Genomic DNA, 18,523 nt, shown 5'->3' on the forward strand with positions numbered 1-18,523 from the left:
GCTCCCACCTGCTGGGGGCAGGGGGGACCCGGCCTGGGGAAAAGGAGAGGGAAACTGGGAAAATTGGGGGCTGCAGATCCAACCTGGGGCTGGCTGGGGACCCAGGCTGGGGATCGCCAGCCCTTGGGGCTCCTCTGGGGAGATGCGGGAGGGGAGAACACAGAGAGGGCTGGGGGATCCCAGGAGGGGCAGCACTGGCAGGGACTTGTTTGTACTGGGATCATCCTGGGATCGTCCTGGCAGTGGCTGAGATTGCACTGGCTGTGTACTGACATCATACTGGGATATCATACTGGGATATCATACTGGGATATCATACTGGGATGATACTGGCAGTGAGTAGGAGGCTGCAGGGGGCAATTGAGACCAGGTTGTGAGGAACTGGGAATATGCCCTGCGCTCCCCAGAACCCCGGGATCGCCCCCCATATGTCCCATAAGTCTCCCCCAAACCCTCCAAGATCCCCGAGTGCCCCCTCAGCGCCGGTTCGGGACCCCCCAAAACATCCCCGGATCCCTGAATGCTCCCGACCCCACAGATGCCCCTTCCAGCCACTGCTGGGAATTCATCTCCCATCATCTCAGAACACAGTTCCGCAACCAAACCTCCTGCCGTGCCCCGTGCCCTAAAGAGCCCAGTTAGAGCTCCCCAGGTTCTCCCCAAGTGCTCCCGAGTCGTATACATTCGCCTCGAGGACCTGCAGCCACGCCTCGGACGCAAGAATCCCTCAAGTGCCTTCCAGCACCGCCAAACGCGCGCCTTCCGAACCATGTCTGGGACTACAGCTCCCATCATGCTCCGCGGCGCCCATAGAGCGCCATTCCAGCCGTGACTCCATCTCCCGTCATGCCCTGCGCCCCACCGGAACCCATTGGAGCTGCGCCTAAAACTCCCGTGATGCTCCGCGGCCCCATTAAACAATATTATACCGATGCCTACAACTCCCATCATGCCCCGCTGCCCAGCGATCCTCGTTACAGCCCCCCAAGTGCCCGCCCGGACCCCGGAGGGCCCCCAGATTCACGTCCCTGACCCCCAAGTTCACCCCCAGACCCCGAATTTTCTCACAGAATCCCTAAGTGCCCCTCCAAGTGCCCACCCGGCTCCCCCAACTGTCCTCCACAACCCCCAAATTTTCTCTAAATTCCCTCCCCAGACCCAAAACTGCCCCAAATATTCCCCAGAAAAGTTTCCATGGGCCCCAAAGTGGCGCCATTTACCGTGTCTGAGAAAATGATAAAAAAAGATGATTAACGGACTAAAAATAGGACTAATTAGCATAAAGAGGGAGAAATAGTGGTCAATTAATTAATGAAGGGAATTGTGGTACTTAGAAGCAAAGATGGATAATGTTTTTAGTTGCTAAAAATGTATCAATTATTTTATATAAATATTAAAATTAAGTTTTAAAATACAGAATAATATTATTATAAAAAATAAAATTTTATTTTTATTAATTTATTAGATTTATTGATAAAGAAAAATTGATAAATGTTTTCAATGTTTTGGGATGTCATTCCCAGGTGGGCCATGTCAGACATGGTGAGGCTCAGGGTGAGGAACAGGTTGTCCAAACGGGCAGCCCACAAGGGGCTCATTCTTCTCCCTGACCATTCCTCCTAAGGAGACATTCAGCATCAGGATCACTTGGGGAATGCTTCTGTCTATCAACCAGAAAATAAAAAAATACATCCTTGATTTAAATAAAATAAAAAACATAGTGGATTTTCAAATCTTCCTCCTTAACAGAACTCCAAACTGACTCCAAGCAGCTGCACAAGCCTTGGACTTGAAGACAACGGAATGAAGAGAAAGAGCCCCCGAGGCTTTCTGTATTTTAATGAACCCCGGGGTGGATTTGGGGCTGAGTTCAGGACCCTCAGGCAATGAGAGAAGGTTGAAGAAGCTGCTCAAGGAGTCAGAAGTAAAACTCCCAAGTCCCTTGGAGCATCCCTGGGCCCCACTGACTGCCGGCTCCTGGCACACTCAGCCATGGCATGGTCCAGTCTCACGCTGGGACACCTCCTGCACCAAAATTCTACCCTGGCAGGGACTTTTCTTCCTCCTCCCCTCCAGGCTGAACCTGCCAAGCTGCACTTTGGGGAGGTTTCCTTCTCTTGCCACTGCCAAGGAAAGCTGTGTCTCCTGCTGTTCACAAACAGAGAAGGGCTTCTGGGGGATGTGGGGGTTGGAGGCTGCCTGGGGTACAGTGGCCATGAAATCATTGAGTTTTGAAATATTCTGTGAAAGAAGGAGGGGCATCAATAAAACTTCTACACTGGACTTAAGAAGAATGGACTTCAGCCAATTAAGGATACAGATTTGAGGACTACCAAATCAGATACTGATTTTGAACAGCCTTTTAAAACAAAGGATTCCAGGAAGGATGGACACACTTCAAGAAAAAAATCTTGAAGGAGCAGGAACAGCCTGTCCCTCTGTGACAAAAAATGAGCTAGTGAGGAAAATCACTAGCTTGTCTGGGCAGGGAGATTTTGGAGGAACTCAAGGAAAAGATGAGGGTGCATCACCTTTGGACAGAGGGACAGGCAACTCAGGAAATGTTTAAGGATGTCATTAGGTCATGCAGAAAGAAAAGAAGAGAGGTGAAAGCTCAATTAGAGCTTAACCTGGCTGCTTCTGTGAAGGATAATAAATATATTTATACATATACATTAATGGCAAAAGGAAGGCTACGGACAACCTCCATTCCTTATTGGGGTGGATGTGGTTAACAAAGATGAGGAAAAGGCTGAGGTACTCAACACCTTCTTTGCCTCAGTTTTCAACATCAAGACAGGTTTTCCTCAGGACAAGTGTTCTCCTGAGCTGGTAGATGAGGACAGGGAGCACAACAGCCCCCTGTAATCCCGGAGGAAGCAGTCAGAGACCTACTGAGCCACTCAGATGCTCACAGGTGGATGGGATCGGATGGGATCCATGCTAGGGGGATGAGGGAGCTGGTGGATGAGCTCCCCATGCTGCTCTCCATCATTTCTCCCCGTCAGTCCTGCCTCACTGGGGAGGTCCCAGAGGACTGGAGGGGCCAGTGTGAGCCCATCCCCAAGAAGGGCTGGCAGGAGGCTCTGGGGAACTCCAGGCCTGTCAGCCTGAGCTCAGTGCCTGGTGAGGTTTTGGAACAGATCCCCTTGAGTGCCATCACACGGCACCTCCAGGATGGCCCAGGGGTCAGACCCAGCCAGCGTGGCTTTAGGAGGGGCAGATCCTGCCTGACCAACCTGATCTCCTTTTACAACCAGCTGACCCACCTGGTGGGTGCAGGAAAGGCTCTGGATGTGTCTAGTTGGACTTCAGCAAGGCCTTGGACACGGAGAGCCACAGCATTCCCTGGAAAAGCTGCAGCCCACGGCTTGGACAGGAGCACTCTTTGCTGGCTTCAGAACTGGCTGGAGGCCAGGCCCAGAGAGTGGTGGGGATGGTGCTGCATCCAGCTGGTGTCCAGTCCCTGGTGGTGTCCCCAGGGATCTGTGCTGGGCCCAGTCCTGTTTAATATCTTCACTGAGGGTCTGGCTGAGGGGGTCGAGTCCAGCACTCACAAACTGCAGATGACACCAAGCTGGCTGCGAGTGGGGATCTGCTGGAGGGCAGGACAAGGAGACACAGCCTTGAGCTGCACCAGAGCAGGTTTAGGCTGGACAATAGGAAGGAGTTCTTCCCAGAAAGGTTGATTGGGAATTGGAATGGGCTGGCCAGAGGGGAGGTGGTGGAGTCACTGTGCCTCTCCAGTGGTCTGTGGGAGTGACATCAATCTGTGCTTAATAACTGATTTTGCTTTAATACAGTTGCTTCAAAATTGCTTCCTATTCCACCCTGAATGTCTGTGGTGGTTTTATATTAGTTGGTATTTGTTGAGGAGGGAAGAAGCCACCCATGCAAATGATTTTTCTAGGAGGGGGCTGCTAAGAACATCCTCTGTGCTTAGCAAAACCAATAGCTGGCTGGCTCTGAGAATTGACACCTTATTAAACCAATTGGAAGCTGGGTCTGCCTCTGTGAAATCCACATTTGAAAGACAGTTAAGCCGAGGAAAGCTCTCTGTTGTTTCCAGCTGTGAAGAGTTAACTGGGTGCTGGTCAGGCCGGCCCTGCTCCACCCTGGCCTGCACCGAGCCGGGCTCCGCCAGGCCCCCTTCACCACGGCCCGCACGGCCCCAGCGGCTGCCGGGCACAGGGAGGGGAAGCCATGGGCCCGCAGCTGAAATTGAAGGGAGCAGGGGCCTGGGACCAGCCATGTGGGCAGAACAGCCACGACTGTTCTGGCCGGGCCCCCTGAGATCTTGGCACAGCCCCAGCGCTGCCTGAAATCCATCACCATGACTGCTTTGGCCACTGCCCGGCAGAAACCATCATGACCATCTGCAGGTCTGGGTGAGATATTAACTCTTTCAGTGCACAGATGAGACCTGCAGACCTCGATCCTCCCCTTGGGTGAGAGGAAAGGACAGAGTGGGAGACTAATGCCACAAGTATGGTAGGCTACACCTGTCTTCATATGTCATTGAATTAGAGAAAAACTCTCTCCAGGGAAAATTATGCAACACTTTGCCTCACAATCCATCAGTCTTAATTACAATGAGTGGTAGATCTTAATTACAATCCGATTAGAGCAAATCAACATTGTGTGAATGGCAAGAAGAATTTGCTTGTCAACAGATGAATATGTTCCACTCAAGAATGAACAAAATCTGCCTTTACTTGGAAGAAAGTAGACATGGAGCAATGCAGTATTTGGATTTCATCCAGTGATAAATGGGGCAAAAAGCTGTAACAACTTAGCTGTTTTACAGAACACAAGTACTGATACAGCCAATGGTGCACCCATATTGAAGGGATCTTCAGAACATTCCTTTATTTCTTAAAAAGGAATGGGCAGCAAAATGCTGGCATTTATCTGAAGTGGAAGCCATGTTCCTCTCCTGTTTCTCCTTGAGCACACTGTTCTTTGCAGACTTCACTGTGCAGCCCATCAATCCTCTCTTGGCCAACAGCTAAATGGCACAACTACCAAAACACAGGTGCCAGCATCATCACCCCAGCATTATTCCAGCACTGCTTTGATGGTGCACAGGAGCACAGAATGGCTTGGTTTGGAGGTGACATTTAAAGGCCATCTAGTGCAATGCCCTGCAGTGAGCAGGGACACCTTTAGGTCAGGTTGCTCAGAGCAGGAGCTTGAATGTCAGCAGGGATGAATGCCCACCTCTCTGGGCAACCTGTGCCAGGGTTTCAAAACCAGGTTTCAGTGTAAAAAACGTCTTTCTTATGTCTAGTCTGAATCTCCCATCTTTTAGATTGATAACATTCCCCCTCAGTCTTGTCACAACAGGCCCTACTAAAAATTTGGTCCCATCTTTTTTACAAGCCCCCTTAAAGTACTGAAATAGAGCAATCAGGTCTCCGTGGAGCCTTCTCTCTTCCAGGCTGAACACCCCCAGCTATCCCAGCCTGTCTCCAAAGCAGAGGAGCTCCAGCCCTCAGAGCATTTTATCCCTCCTCTGGACCAACTCCAACAGGACCATGTCCTTCCTGTGTTGGACACCCAGAGGTGGATGCAGTGCTCCAGGTGGGCTTACACCAGAGCAGAGGGGTGGTGGAATCACCTCCTTCAAGCTGCTGGGCACCCTCCTTTGGAGGCACATGGCTGGCTTGTGTCCAGCCTCTCTCCTTGCAGCAGCCACAAGTCCTTCTCAGCAGGGCTGCTCTCCATCCCTTCATTCCCCAGACTCTGAAATCAGCTGGGCTGGGACGGTGTCATAGCCCTTGGACAGAGCTGCTGGGCAGGATGAGCTCCCTAGTGAAGGAGGCAGATCCCACTCCCCACACAATTCCACCCTGGCCATGAGGTCACAGCAGTCTCTGGGGTGACAGCAGGCTGAGGTCACAGCAGGCTCTGAGGTCACAGAGGTCCCAGAGCCCCGTGGTTGCACAGCACCACAAGGACCGAGCAGTCAGTCCTTGACCACGACTGTTGCGGCAGCAGCGGCGGCGGCAGCAGCGGTGCTGACATTGGGACAGCAGTGTCAGGACAGTGGTGGCAGCAAGAGCTGCAGGACTGGCAGTGGGCAAGGCACCATGGCCATTGCTCTGCGCCTCTTCCTCCTGCTCCTCCTGGCAGTGGCCCTGCCTGACAGGGCTGCCCAGGCTGCTCCGTGGCGAGCACGGCGAGCAGGTGAGCCCATGGCCTGGCTTCCCTTTCCTGGGACAGCACTTCCTTCTCCCTGGGAAGCATTGGGGATGGTTTTCCCCAGGACTTTACGGAGGGTTTCCTCTGTGGGAGAGAGAGAGTGCCCAGGGGCCCTGGGCTGGTCCTGCTGCCTCACCAGGGATGTTGCACAGGGCCTGCAAAGAGGGTGGAGAGTGACCAGAGTGAGCCCAGAGCTCCCCAGGCCCCTCTGCAGCTCTGGCAATGTCCATTGACATCTGGCTCCCACGGCCTTCCCCAACCCCCTTGCAGTGCCCAGTTCCCTAAGGCAGAAGGGGATCCTACCACACTATGGAATGGTTATGATCTGTGCTCCCTTCTAGATTGGGATGGTGACATGGAGAATCTGAAAGCCCTGGGACATGACGGTTTGAGACCCATGGAGAATGCTGGAGGCAAGTTCTCAATGTACATTTCCGCACAGAATAATCAGTGTCAATGTGGCAAGGACTTACTCACGTGCCACTTCACTTAAGAGTCTGAAGGTTGATGGATTCTGGAAACCTTGCTCTGCTCCCTTCTGGAGCCCTGAGTGATCCCACAGCATTGCTGTCAGTGGGAGGAAGGAGCATTTAGCTGTCAATCTCTTGCCATGTGCAATGCCAGTGTCTCCTTCCTTGTGCTCTGTGCAGCCACGGAGAAGAGCAGAGAGGGAAGGGGCCGGGCCCAGGGCTGTGTCCCGGGGCTGTGCCTCGTGTGGTTCCTTTGCCAGCCCCAGGGAGCCTGAGGATCTCCTACAGAGCCATGGGAGCTCTTCTGTCCTGCCTTTCTTTGCAGCCAAGCCTCTTGGTGAAGGTGATCTGGCTTCTCAACCCACACCCAGGACTGAGGCTCTGGGAGATGGCGAGGGTAGGTCATGGCCTTTCTCCCTGGGAGAGCTGCCAGCTCAGAGCCCAAGGCTCGGCCAGGACGGCATTGCTGCAGGTGCCAGGACAGAGCTGTGCACGTGTGTGCCCTCGCCCTGAGTGATCCCCTCACCGCTCCTGTGGTTCAGTGCTACCTGTGCAGATCAGCAGAGATGACTGAAGCTTCTGTGGCTGTTGAGTTACAGGTGTGTCTGCAGGGAGGACTTTCCAGGCTCCTGGGCTGGATGCTGCACGCAAGCCCAGCTCCCGTCGCAGGGGTGAGTATTGTGTCCTTGCTGATCCCACAAGCTGAACCCTGATTTTGTAGGATCCATTCCTGGGAAAGGGATATATATTTTTTTATAAGGTCCTCCAAGAGGAAAGAACAAAGCTACAGGACACCAGAAACCCCATGAGCCATCCAATACCATGCAGCAAATGCTGAAGGAAATGCTGCAGGGAGGACAAGGTGGGTCCATGTCCCTCAGCCTTCTCCTGACACTCGGCAGCCGAGGGCTTTCTCTGCACATCTGGACACGCCATGCCGGGCACAGCAGGAACCAGATCCATGGCAGCCTTGCTGCCCCAGTGCTGCTTTCATGGCCTACAGGGCTGTTTCCCAGCCTGGCCTGGCTGCAGCTTCTCCCCAGCCTCTGCAGGAAGGCATTTGGCATCAGCAGGCAGGGAGCCCAAACTGCAGCATGGGCCATGCACACCCTGAGATCCCCTGAAATTTCCTGGTCTTGGGGTAGATCAGGTGTAGGGGCTGTGTGAAGGAGGGAGGGCTCTGGCCAATGCCGTAAGTTTATATAATTTCCTAATCCTGATCCATGACCTGGACTAGTATCGCATCATGATGATACCACTTCCCTGAAAAGGGAATGGTTCCACCTGATCCAGCTGTGGCTTTTCCTTCCTCCAGAAGTGAACCAAAAGGCTGTGCTGAAGGTGCCATTTCCTGGAGGAAGCAGTGGCTCATGGGCAGCCTCTGCTGCAGGAAGGGAGGCCGTGCCAGGCACAGTCCCAGGAGGTAATTGCTGTGCCTCTGGGCCTGAACCCTGCTGAGGATTGAGCTGTAAATCTCTGCTGCCTGGCATTGCCTGCCTTTCAGGGATTTTTCACAGAGCATTGAAAAGCTGTTGAGAGCGTCCAAGGCCAGTCTAGAGCTCCCCAGGCCCCTCTGCCGCGTTGGCCATGTCCATTGACATCTGGCTCCCACAGCCTTACCCAACCCCCTTGCAGTGCCCAGTTCCCTATGGCAGAAGGGGATCCCAGCACACCATGGAATGGTTCTGATCTGTGCTCCCTTCTAGATTGGGATGGTGATATGGAGCATCTGAAAGCCCTGGGACATGATGGTTTGAGACCCATGGAGAATGCTGGAGGCAAGTTCTCAATGTCCCTTTCTGCACAGAATAATCAGTGTCAATGTGGCAAGAGCTCACTCACGTGCCACTTCACTTAAGTGTCTGAAGGTTGATGGATTCTGGAAACCTCGCTCTGCTCCCTTCTGGAGCCTTGAGTGATCCCACAGCATTGCTGTCAGTGGGAGGAAGGAGCATTTAGCTGTCAATCTCTTGCCATGTGCAATGCCAGTGTCTCCTTCCTTGTGCTCTGTGCAGCCACCAAGAAGAGCAGAGAGGGAAGGGGCCAGGCCCAGGGCTGTGTCCCAGGGCTGTGCCTTGCATGGTTCCTTTGCCAGCCCCAGGTAGCCTGAGGATCTCCTTCAGAGCCATGGGAGCTTTTCTGTTCTACCTTTCTTTGCAGCCAAGCCTCTTGGTGAAGGTGATCTGGCTTCCCAACCCACACCCAGGACTGAGGCTCTGGGAGATGGCGAGGGTAGGTCATGGCCTTTCCCCCCGGGAGAGCTGCCAGCTCAGAGCCCAAGGCTCGGCCAGGACGGCATCGCTGCAGGTGCCAGGACAGAGCTGTGCACGTGTGTGCCCTCGTCCTGCGTGATCCCCTCACCACTCCTGTGGCTCAGTTCTGCCTGTGCAGATCAGCAGAGATGACAGAAGCTTCTGTGGCTGTTGAGTTACAGGTGTGTCTGCAGGGAGGACTTTCCAGGCTCCTGGGCTGGATGCTGAACACAAGCCCAGCTCCCGTCGCAGGGGTGAGTATTGTGTCCTTGCTGATCCCACAAGCTGAACCCTGATTTTGTAGGATCCATTCCTGGGAAAGGGATATATATTTTTTTATAAGGTCCTCCAAGAGGAAAGAACAAAGCTACAGGACACCAGAAACCCCATGAGCCATCCAATACCATGCAGCAAATGCTGAAGGAAATGCTGCAGGGAGGACAAGGTGGGTCCATGTCCCTCAGCCTTCTCCTGACACTCAGCAGCCGGGGGCTTTCTCTGCACATCTGGACACGCTGTGCCCGGCACAGCAGAAAGGGATCCATGGCAGCCTTGCTGCCCCAGTGCTGCTTTCATGGCCTACAGGGCTGTTTCCCAGCCTGGCCTGGCTGCAGCTTCTCCCCAGCCTCTGCAGGAAGGCATTTGGCATCAGCTGACAGGGAGCCCAAACTGCAGCATGGGCCATGCACACCCTGAGATCTCCTGAAATTTCCTGGTCTTGGGGTTGATCAGGTGTAGGGGCTGTTTGGAGGAGGCAGGGCTCTGGCCAATGCCATAAGTTTATATCATTTCCTAATCCTGATCCATGACCTCGACTAGTATCGCATCATGATGATACCACTTCCCTGAAAGGGGAATGGTTCCACCTGATCCAGCTTTGGCTTTTCCTTTCTCCAGAGAAGGATCAAAAGGCTGTGCTGAAGGTGCCATTTCCTGGAGGAAGCAGTGGCTCATGGGCAGCCTCTGCTGCAGGAAGGGAGGCCGTGCCAGGCACAGTCCCAGGAGGTAATTGCTGTGTCTCTGGGCCTGAACCCTGCTGAGGCTTGAACTGCCATCTCTGCTGCTTGGCAGTGCCTGCCTTTCAGGGATTTTGCACAGAGCATGGAAAAGGTGTTGAGAGTGTCCAGGGCCAGCCCAGAGCTCCCCAGGCCCCTCTGCAGCTTTGGCCATGTCCATTGACATCTGGCTCCCACAGCCTTACCCAACCCCCTTGCAGTGCCCAGTTCCCTAAGGCAGAAGAAGATCTCAGAAAACCATGTGAACCATGGAATGGTTCTGATCTGTGCTCCCTTCTAGATTGGGATTGTGACATGGAGAATCTGAATGCCCTGGGACATGACGGTTTGAGACCCATGGAGAATGCTGGAGGCAAGTTCTCAATGTCCCTTTCTGCACAGAATAATCAGTGTCAATGTGGCAAGAGCTCACTCACGTGCCACTTCACTTAAGAGTCTGAAGGTTGATTTATTCTGGAAACCTCGCTCTGCTCCCTTCTGGAGCCCTGAGTAATCCCTCAGCATTGCTGTCAGTGGGAGGAAGGAGCATTTAGCTGTCAATCTCTTGCCATGTGCAATGCCAGTGTCTCCTTCCGTGTGCTCTGTGCAGCCACCGAGAAGAGAAGAGAGGAAGGGGCTGGGCCCAGGGCTGTGTCCCAGGGCTGTGCCTCGTGTGGTTCCTTTGCCAGCCCCAGGGAGCCTGAGGGTCTCCTAAAGAGCCATGGGAGCTTTTCTGTTCTACCTTTCTTTGCAGCCAAGCCTCTTGGTGAAGGTGATCTGGCTTCCCAACCCACACCCAGGACTGAGGCTCTGGGAGATGGCGAGGGTAGGTCATGGCCTCGCCCCCTGGGAGAGCTGCCAGCTCAGAGCCCAAAGCTCAGCCAGGGCAGCATCGCTGCAGGTGCCAGGACAGAGCTGTGCACGTGTGTGCCCTCGTCCTGCGTGATCCCCTCACCACTCCTGCGGCTCAGTGCTGCCTGTGCAGATCAGCAGAGATGACTGAAGCTTCTGTGGCTGTTGAGTTACAGGTGTGTCTGCAGGGAGGACTTTCCAGGCTCCTGGGCTGGATGCTGAACACAAGCCCAGCTCCCGTCGCAGGGGTGAGTATTGTGTCCTTGCTGATCCCACAAGCTGAACCCTGATTTTGTAGGATCCATTCCTGGGAAAGGGATATATATTTTTTTATAAGGTCCTCCAAGAGGAAAGAACAAAGCTACAGGACACCAGAAACCCCATGAGCCATCCAATACCATGCAGCAAATGCTGAAGGAAATGCTGCAGGGAGGACAAGGTGGGTCCATGTCCCTCAGCCTTCTCCTGACACTCAGCAGCCGGGGGCTTTCTCTGCACATCTGGACACGCCATGCCGGGCACAGCAGAAAGGGATCCATGGCAGCCTTGCTGCCCCAGTGCTGCTTTCATGGCCTACAGGGCTGTTTCCCAGCCTGGCCTGGCTGCAGCTTCTCCCCAGCCTCTGCAGGAAGGCATTTGGCATCAGCTGACAGGGAGCCCAAACTGCAGCATGGGCCATGCACACCCTGAGATCCCCTGAAATTTCCTGGTCTTGGGGTAGATCAGGTTCAGGGGCTGTTTGGAGGAGGGAGGGCTCTGGCTGATCCCATAAATTTATATGATTTCTTAATCCTTATCCATGACCTGGACAAGTATCGCATCATGATGATACCACTTCCCTGAAAGGGGAATGGTTCCATCCGATCCAGCTGTGGCTTTTCCTTTCTCCAGAGGTGAACCAAAAGGCTGTGCTGAAGGTGCCATTTCCTGGAGGAAGCAGTGGCTCATGGGCAGCCTCTGCTGCAGGAAGGGAGGCCGTGCCAGGCGCAGTCCCAGGAGGTAATTGCTGTGCCTCTGGGCCTGAACCCTGCTGAGGCTTGAGCTGTAAATCTTTGCTGCTTGGCAGTGCCTGCCTTTCAGGGATTTTGCACAGAGCATGGAAAAGCTGTTGAGAGTGTCCAGGGCCAGCCCAGAGCTCCCCAGGCCCCTCTGCAGCTTTGGCCATGTCCATTGACATCTGGCACCCATGGCCTTCCCCAACCCCCTTGCAGTGCCCAGTTCCCTAAGGCAGAAGGGGATCCCAGTGCAACATGGAATGGTTCTGATCTGTGCTCCCTTCCAGATTGGGATCGTGACATGGAAAATCTGAAAGCCCTGGCACATAATGTTTTGAGACCCATGGAGATTGCTGGAGGCAAGTTCTCTATGTCCCTTTCTCCATAGAATTATCAGTGTGAGTGTGGGAAGAGCTCACTCTCATGCCATTTCCCTTAAGAGTCTGAAGGTTGATGGATTCTGGAAACATCGCCCCGCTCCCTTCTGGAGCCCTGTGTGGTCCTACAGCATTGCTGTCAATGGGAGGAAGGAGCATTTAGCTGTCAATCTCTTGCCATGTGCAATGCCAGTGTCTCCTTTCATGTGCTCTGTGCAGCCACGGAGAAGAGCAGAGAGGAAGGGGCTGGGCCCAGGGCTGAGTCCCAGGGCTGTGCCTTGCATGGTTCCTTTGCCAGCCCCAGGAGACCGAGCTGCTCTCATTGCTGCTGCCAAGCCCTGGCCCTGCCTGGGGCTCAGTTCAGAGCTGCTGGCAGCTCCAGGGAGTCTTTTCTCCCCTGACTGCCATGTAAGGGGCTCCTTCCATCCCAGTGTGGGGACACTGCAGGCTCATGGTTCCCCTGCCCATGCTCCTGAATGGAAGGCAGAGAGGAGGGAGTGCCTTGGAGGGCACCAGGAACCCAGGTGCACTCACTGCCACTCTGGACTGAAGGAGAAATGGAACTACTTTCCATTAAGGTCCTCCTAGATGGAAGAGCCAAGACATAGAAGACAAGAAATCCCTGGAGGCATCCCAACTTCTGGACAAGATGCTGAGTGATCTGGAGAGACGCCGTGGTGGGTCCATGTCCCTCAGCCTTCTCCTGACACTCAGCAGCCGGGAGCTTTCTCTGCACATCTGGACACGCTGTGCCCGGCACAGCAGGAAGGGATCCATGGCAGCCTTGCTGCCCTGCTGCTGCTTTCATGCCCTGCTGGGCTGTTTCCCAACCTGGCCTGGCTGCAGCTTCTCCCCAGCCTCTGCAGGAAGGCATTTGGCATCAGCAGGCAGGGAGCCCAAACTGCAGCATGGGCCATGCACACCCTGAGATCCCCTGAAATTTCTTGATCTTGGGGTAGATCAGGTGTGGGGGCTGTTTGGAGGAGGGAGAGCCCTGGCCCAGCCCCAATAACCTGGGTATTTTCCTGACCCTTATCCATGACTTTGACAAGTATTGCCTCCTAAAGATACCACCTCCCCTAATGGCGAACAGTTCTATCTTATCCAGCTCTCCCTTTTCCTTTCTCAAGTGCTGGAGCAGATGCTTGTGCAGATGATGGCATATGCTAGAGGAAGGAAGGGCCCTGTGCCAGCTCCTGATGCAGGAAAGGAGGAGATGCCAGGCCCAGGCACAGGAGGTAATTGCTGTGCTGGGCTCTCCCTCGACAGGGTTGTGTGGCAGCCGCTCTTCCCTCAGGGCCTGCATGGCCCAGCAGCAGCCAAAGCTGGAGGTGCCGCGGCTTCCAGGCCTCTGGAGCTCATTCCCAGCCCCTGGGAATCTAGACTTGTGCACCAACATCTCTCCCCCAGCAGCTGCTCCTGGAGCTGGCCCTAAGCATCCAGAGGCCCAAGACACAGGAGCAGCCCCGAGTGGGAACCCTGCCGTGAGCCCAGGGCCACAGCCAGCCCTGGCTCCCAACTGGGCAGGGGCTGCACTGGCTCCTGACAGGGCCTGGCTCTGTCCCCTTGGGCTGGGGGAGCTGTCACAGAGCAGGGAGGGTCAGGGGTGGCAGTGGCTGCTCAGGGATGGGTTTGGCCCATGTCCCTGGAAGGAGCCACTGCCCAAGCAGCTGTGCTGTCCAGGGCTCTGCTCTCGGCCTTCTGGGCTTTGTTGGGTGGCACAGTCTGTGCCAAGGGCTGGCAAGGTGCCTGCAGGCCCCAGCTCTGGGGGAAACAGAGAATGTCCTGGCCATATCCAGTGTGCTGCCAGCTCAGGAGTGCAGCACGGCACAGGCTCACACTGCCCATTGCTCCCACAGATGCGCTTGGCAGATCCAATATAAATGCTGAGAATCCACCGAGCGCCCCAAGAGTGTTCTGCCCGCAGGATGTGCGCAAGTCCTGCATGATAGGCACAGTCGTGACACTGTTCACAGTGCCACTCTCCATGGTCCTGTGCTATGTTGGATTCTGGTGGTGGAAGAACAAGAAACGGTAAGCTGTTGTTCATCCCCACCCTCCAGATTCTTGAAAGGCTGCTCATAGTCAGGAAACATTCCCAGTGAGGCCGCTGTGCACTTGTGGGTAGTCAGTGGTTGCCCAAATAACTCTGCTGAGAGTTCTGCTGCTGCCCAGGCCTTTCATTGGCCTCTTAATTGCTGTTCCTTGTCCCGGGATGCCCACTTGGGCTGCAGCCAGTGCTGGCTCCACTGAGGCTGCCTGGCCAAGAGCAGCCCCAGGAGCAGCAGGCAGAGGCAAAGCAAGGTGGGCAGGAGAAAGAGCGGGGACGAGATTGCCCTTGAAAGGCAGAGGTGCTCTGTTTGCTCCTGCTCAGGGACCCTGCCCAGAGCCATCCCCTGCTCGCTGGGGCCTTGAGGGGCAGCTGTCCAGCTGGGCCAAGGTGTGCCAGCAGCTCCAGCCGTGCTGGGGAGCCTTGGCCGCTCTGAGCCCTGCTGTGCAGGAGGGTCCCTGTGTGCCAGTGGCATCTGGGGGCCTCAGCCACCTCCTCTCTCCACAGTCACCCTGCTGCAGCTCCAGCATACCAGCCAAGAAGGCGTGACTCTTCCTCGCCCCCAGGGAGCCCAGAGACTGCCTCCTTTGACAGCTCTCAGACATGGCCTCAGAAGCAGGTGTCGACCTGGAAAGCAGAGCACCAGCACTCTGTGCCTCCCCCACGGCCCCCCAGCCCAGCTGTGAAGAGGAAGCCACCTGAGATCCCCCCACCTCCTCCCCTCCCAAGCCGGCCACCCTGGTCCAGTTAGGACTGAAAGTGGGCCAGCCATGGCAGGGCTTGGGCCACCAACAGCTTGGGGCACCTGCTCTTGGCTACCAATAACACGTTACCTGTGGGTAACAGCCAGAGGCACTTTTCCTACTCTTTTACCTTCAACAGGAAGGGCTGAAGATTCTTCCCATGCCCTGTCTTATCCCTTGCTCTTTTGATTTTCATACAGCTGGGTGCTGGCTGAACCTTTTCAAAGAACTTTATTTACACTTCATGTTTTACTCCACCTACCAAGGAAAAAAAAAAATAAAAGTTTTTTTCAGTTTAGACTTCATTTTTAGTGTGGTTGGGCCACTCAAATTTTGAGCAATTAATTTTCCATGGTACCTCTTCCCTTTTCCTTCCCATTTACAAGAAGTTCATCTGGACATGAAAATCAACAGAATTACTGAGATTCACCTCAAAGCCCAGAGGAGAATCTAGCATGAAATATTCTCCCTGTGTACTGCACAACAAGAAATATTCAGAGGAAAATACCGTGTGAACTGAGGCTTCTGGAACTCCCAGAATCCTGAGTCTGCAGAGGAGGAAAACAGCCCTGGCAGTGGCTGAGGGGAATTCTCCTGACAGACTCCTCGGAAAGTGCGTCACTTCAGGAGGGGAAAGCTTTTAAACCTTTGCCTTACCTTCCTCCTGTGCTAAATGTAAGGCTCCTCCTGAGAAAACACTGAGCTACAAACTATTCTCCACTCCTCAACAAAGCTACTCAGGTGCTCAACTTAAAGAGCAAAACTAAATGTGGTCAGAAATTGCCCATCAAAGCCCATTTGCAGAGAAACCCCACCATATGTGAGCAAATATTTATTAGCACCAGTTCACTCTAAAGATTGCTCCTTTTTTTTTCCCAGAGAGAATATTAGAACCATTTGCTCTTGGCAGGACTCTTTGGATGGCCCCCAGACCTGGCTCCTCACCACGCCCTGCCTGAGCTGTTCATGCAGGCAGGCAGCACCACCTGACTTTGCCACCCTTTTCAGGCCTTGGGCACAGCTGGTGCCATGGTCCCCTCTGGTGCCACAGTCCCCTCTGGTGCCACAGCCCCCACTGGTCCCATGTTCCCCTCTGGTGCCACGGTCCCCACTGGTCCCACGGTCCCCTCTGGTGCCACAGTCCCCTCTGGTGCCACAGTCCCCTCTGGTGCCACGGTCCCCTCTGGTGCCATGGTCCCCTCCTGGCTTGTGGCGTGTCCCTGCTGCTGGAGGAGCCCTGCTCATGCTGCTGCCTGCATTCAACAAGGCTGGTGCTACTTCCCAGCCAAAGAGACACTAAAGTCACTGCTTTGGCCAGCTCATTGGAATGAGTTCAACACTTCCTCACCTCTATCACAGATAAAAACCCACATACTCCTAAAACCCACATACCAGCAGCATAAAGTCACCTCACCTACAGAGGTGAGGAGGCCTGAGCAAACAGAAGGTCGGCTTTCAAGCACATTGGTTTTTTAATTTAGTGGAAGCATTCAGTCGTGCACAAGCCTTATTTGTCAAACTGGTCTGTGCAATGCTATTCTCTTGCTCGTGTTAAAGAGGAGCCAGGGAGAAATTAGCTAAGAAACAAGAAACACTTGAGGCTCATGCCTGGCACACAAATAGAGCAGGGTGGCACCTGCCCGCTTTTTCCACATCCCGTTTCCTGATAGACAAAGGCGGACGTGGCTCCACTGGGGGCACCATGGAAAGGGTTCTGATCTGTGCTCCCATCTAGATTGATATCAGAACATGGATTATCTGGATCCCCTGGCACATGACAGTTTGAGATCCATGGAGAATGCTGGAGGCAAGTTCTCAATGTCCCTTTCCACGCAGAACAATGAGTGTCAGTGTGGCAAGAGCTCACTCACATGCCATAGCCTCTTGAAGATGCCACCTCCTGTAATGGTTAACAGTTCTATTGTTGTGATGTCTGCTTTGTTTGAATGGTTTCTCCAATTATTCCCCTAAGTCATTGGTTTGCTCCTGGTTTGTATCCTCCTACCCACCTGTCAATCCTGCCTCAAGCCTAGCCCTTATTTTCTCATGTTCCCCATCCGTCATTACACCCATTTGTCAGTTTTCCCTTAGGCCAGCCTCCTACCTGAACCGCCCCTGTGGAAATCCCCTAATCTCCAATGTCCCATTGGCCCATGTGACGCACTCTGCTCCCCTTGTTTCCCCTATTGTATTGTTGAATGGAACTTTCCACTCCTCCCATAGTTTCTTCCTGTTGGTTAAAATTTTGTACCCGCCCTCTGGCCTCCCCCAGATAAAAACCCACACAGTTGTGTTCTTGGTCTTCAGTCCCTGGATGCTCCAGTGGAGTAAAAGCCTTTGGAACCCACACTGGAGATCTCCTCCTCATCCTTGTCTCCACCGTGAGCCTACCAATATCCTTGTGCCGTGGAGCATTTGCTCTAAGCTGCACCTTGGGTCACCCTGCTCCCGAGTGTCACGATCTGCTAACACAAGTGGGAGTCGTGAGAGGTTTGTTTGATCTCAGATTGCAAAACGGACACCAAGGGATTTCAGTTTAAATCACAACAGCAGTTATGCATCTTTATTTTAGTGCAAACAACATGGGTTATGCGATAGAGGATAGGGAGAGAGAGAGAGGGAGAGAGGGGTAAAGAGGCAAAATGCCAAGAGAAAAAAGGGGGGGGGTTATAGCTACCAACGGACGAGACAGGGTCGCCGGTGTCTTCTTCCATGGGGAGATCTCTCTCAAAGAAAGTAACTTGGAAAAGTCATTTTTACAGTCTGTTTCAAAGCAAGGGGCAGCTGGCCAAGAGGTGCGGAAATTCCTCGGCTATTTTGATGAGACCCCTTGCTCTGGGAAGCAGGTGTAAGGTACAGAACAGGCCGCTCCTTACAAGTCCCTGCTCAGCAGCAGGAATGAAGGCAGTGTACCTTGACAGCACAACAAGCACACCTGCAAACCATCACCTGGCAAGCTTCCACCTCAACCAGGCCAGAACCCCTGCACAAAGTTCCTTGGGGTCTTCAGGGTCTTGGTCTCTGTTCTTGCAATGCTTATGAGGCAGATGAGGGAAACTTCAGACCGTCTCTTACAGGCCTCTGCCCATGTTTAGAGTTTGAACACTCCATCTCTCCATATTTTCTCATGAATTAAGGGATATTTTAGTGTATCACAGTCCATGTCCATGGCCTTACCAAAAGAACTTTCAGCCCCAATACTAAGGCATCTCCTCATTCTCCTTTCATCTGAGACTTGACTCCTTCTTTACTGACTTCATGTTGTCTTCTACATGTCCTCACTCTGTCCTTTTCTCTCACCCAAGGGGAGGATCGAGGTCTGCAGGTCTCATCTGTGCACTGAAATAGTTAATATCTCACCCAGACCTGCAGATGATCATGATGGTTTTTGCCTGGTCCAAAAGCAGCCATGGTGATGAATTTCAGGCTGCCCTGGAGCTGTGCCAAGATCTCAGGGGGCCCGGCCAGAACAGTCGTGGCTGTTCTGCCTACATGGCTGGTCCCAGGCCCCTGCTTCCTTCAATTTCAGCTGCAGGCCCATGGCTTCCCCTCCCTGTGCTTGGCAGCCGCTGGGGCCGTGCGGGC

The 18,523-nt window shown here is 53.8% G+C and overlaps 1 pseudogene; it reads right to left on the reverse strand.

Annotated features, from left to right (window-relative positions):
• LOC131589807 (uncharacterized) overlaps positions 1 to 18,523 on the reverse strand; it is a 583,542-nt pseudogene that overhangs the window by 557,055 nt on the left and 7,964 nt on the right.

This window comes from Poecile atricapillus, chromosome 30 (assembly GCF_030490865.1).
Source record: "Poecile atricapillus isolate bPoeAtr1 chromosome 30, bPoeAtr1.hap1, whole genome shotgun sequence".
NCBI lineage: Eukaryota > Metazoa > Chordata > Aves > Passeriformes > Paridae > Poecile > Poecile atricapillus.